At 37.1% G+C, this 2822-nt stretch overlaps 1 pseudogene; it reads left to right on the top strand.

The window, feature by feature from the left end:
• Positions 1–2822, top strand: part of LOC107698775 (protein NLRC3-like) — a 38052-nt pseudogene that overhangs the window by 31230 nt on the left and 4000 nt on the right.

Genomic DNA, 2822 nt, shown 5'->3' with positions numbered 1-2822 from the left:
GGGCTGCTCCAGGACAGTTTTGAAAACCATTTCAGAGACATGTTCTTAAATGTGACTCATATAAAATATATTACATGCGTGCACAGTTTTAAGGCAGCTTTAATCGCCCTTTTGTTAACTTCATGACTTAACTAACCACGACATTGCATGCACGTATTTTGCACTTTGATATGAAAGGATACAGGTTACAGCGCGCGCCGGTGCCTTTGTGCGTGCAATTGAAGAGCACGCACTGCGAGCTCAGTACCGTTTCCTCGCTGTTTGACTCGTGCCTGGCGTTGAAGTGAAGTGGAGCGTGCGTCTGAAACATCTCCTGTTCTCAGTCGTTCTGCGACTGAATAAATGCACTTCTTGTCAAGAGAAAAAGTGACAGAAGCAGCAGTTGTGAATGGGTGGCCAACCTTAGCCCCGCCCCTGCGTTAATTGCGTTAAATATTTTTAACAAGTTAAACTGAAAAAAATGTATTGCCTGCGTTAACGCGCTAATTCTGACACCACTAATATATATATACAAAGTATTTTGAAGGTAAAACTGCTGCTAGTTAAATACTACAATGTTTGAAAAGTTGAAAAGTTTGCAGTAAAGCATGACAAGTTTTACAGTGCTCTTTATGTGAACAGAGTGAAACTGAAAATAATCCTTCACATATCAGCACCTTAATTTCATTACAATCAGAGGGCCTTATGAATATAATTTTTAGCCCCCCAAAAGACTTATTTCTGAAAATAATATCTTTTGAGCAGGCAAGTCAAGTGTTCTGCACTGTTGTTTTGACTCATTGAAAATAATTGTTTATAATAACGTTACAAAAGTTAGTTAAATAATGATAATCAATAGAATGATTGCTAGATATCTTACTCATCAAGCAAGAAAAAAGCTATCTCTAGGGTTGTTTTAAATCCTTTGAATCCTCTGATTTTAAGTCCACTTGTTGTTGTAGATTATCTGGCTGTTTGGTGACAGAAGATGGTTGTGCTGCTCTGGCATCAGCTCTGAGTTCAAACCCCTCACACCTGAGAGAGCTGGATCTGAGCTACAATCATCCAGGAGATTCAGGAGTGAAGCTGCTCTCTGATACACTCAAACATCTGGACAAACTCAAGTAAGTTTAACAATAAAAATTATAATATATAATCTATGCAGCAAAGATTCATGCTAATTGAACACATTTTTTTGGGTCTCATCCAGACACTGCTTTACTAAAAGTTTATGGGAGCATTATGACCGCTGTTTATATTGGGGAAAAATCTGAAAGTTCATTGGGCTTTTGTCCCAGATGGAAGCTCAGCTTTTCTTTTATGATTTTATGAGCTCTCAAATATACAAGAATTTACAACAAATGTCCAATAGTCATAATTATGACTGATGGTGCTCCAGCGTTAATTCCGTCAACGAAGACGACGACGAAAAATATTCGCCAACAAACTTTTTTTTCTGTGACTAAGATGAGACGTTGACGAGCTAAAACTAACTGATGATAAAAACTATGACGAAATTTATGCTGCGTCTTCGTTAACAAGACAAGACGGGACTATAATTAGGGGTGGGGGAAAAAATCGATACAGCATAGTATCGCGATATTTTCCGCGGCAATACTGTATCGATACACGGACGCCAAGTATCGATCTTTTGTTATACTATTTGGTAGAATAATAAAATCAATTTCTTTTCAATTCACTAGATGGTGGTGTTGAGTTTTTTTCTGGTGAGGTCAGCTGGGTCACCTTCAGCATGCAGTAAGTTAGTAAAATAAAGAGGGTGGCATCGCGGAAAGTTATCAGGAAAGCCCCGTCCGCGTTTAAATCGGATGTATGGACTTACTTCGGATTTGTAAACAAGGAGGGGATGTAAGTAGGGATGCACCGAAAATATAGACTACATATAATAATAATAATATATATGGCGCGCCGCGTCGCGCCCCGCCCCGCAGTGTTCAGCGCGCATGTTTCACTCTCCTCGTCACTCCTCGCGTTTGACGCTCCGCTCAATATTCCGATTTATGAATGTGCGTTCCGCTCGTGTATTGCTCATGCTCATCGGAAAAGCAAAGTCCGCTCAAATAACGCACTGACAGGAAATTTCTATGCAGTATACTTGTTCCGGTTTGCAGTAGCGCTACTGTGCTGTAACATGGTGTAGGCTAGTTCAGCTGTACTGGGCAACGCTGATAAAATGATGCTAACTTCAGTGACGCTATGCTCTGCTCATATGCTCTGATAATAATAGCTTCGTAGGACTATACATTATTTGGATAATTAGTCAAAAAAAAACAAACTTGTATCTGATTCTGTTACATAGAAGTGAATAAAAATAATATATTGATATTTAATATTAAGGTAACACTTTTCATTAAGGTTCCATTAGTTAATGTTAGTTAATTTATTATCTATCATGAACGAACAATGAACAATACATTTATTACAGTATTTATGAATCTTTCTTAATGTTAGTTAATGAGAATACAGTTATTCAATATTAGTTCATGTTAATTCAGAGTGCATTAACTGTTAACAAGCACAACTGTTGACTTTAATAATGCATTAGTAAATGTTGATATTAACATGAACTAAGATTAGTAAATGCTGAAGAACTATTGTTCATTCTTAGTTCATTAACTAAAGTAGTTAACTAATGAACCTTATTGTAAAGTGTTACCAATATTAATATAAATGGTTTTCGGCCAAGTGCATCCAGAATTTTCGGTTTCCGTTTCGGCCCAGAATTTTCATTTCGGTGCATCCCTAAATGTAAGACTACATGTTTTATTTAATTTAATTTAAATTTAACAGTAATTTACTTTCAAATGCCCCAATTGCTGAAG

The sequence above is a fragment of the Sinocyclocheilus anshuiensis genome, unplaced genomic scaffold, assembly GCF_001515605.1.
Source record: "Sinocyclocheilus anshuiensis isolate Anshui unplaced genomic scaffold, SAMN03320099.WGS_v1.1 scaffold178, whole genome shotgun sequence".
NCBI lineage: Eukaryota > Metazoa > Chordata > Actinopteri > Cypriniformes > Cyprinidae > Sinocyclocheilus > Sinocyclocheilus anshuiensis.
This window is presented reverse-complemented; position numbering and strand designations above follow the sequence as displayed.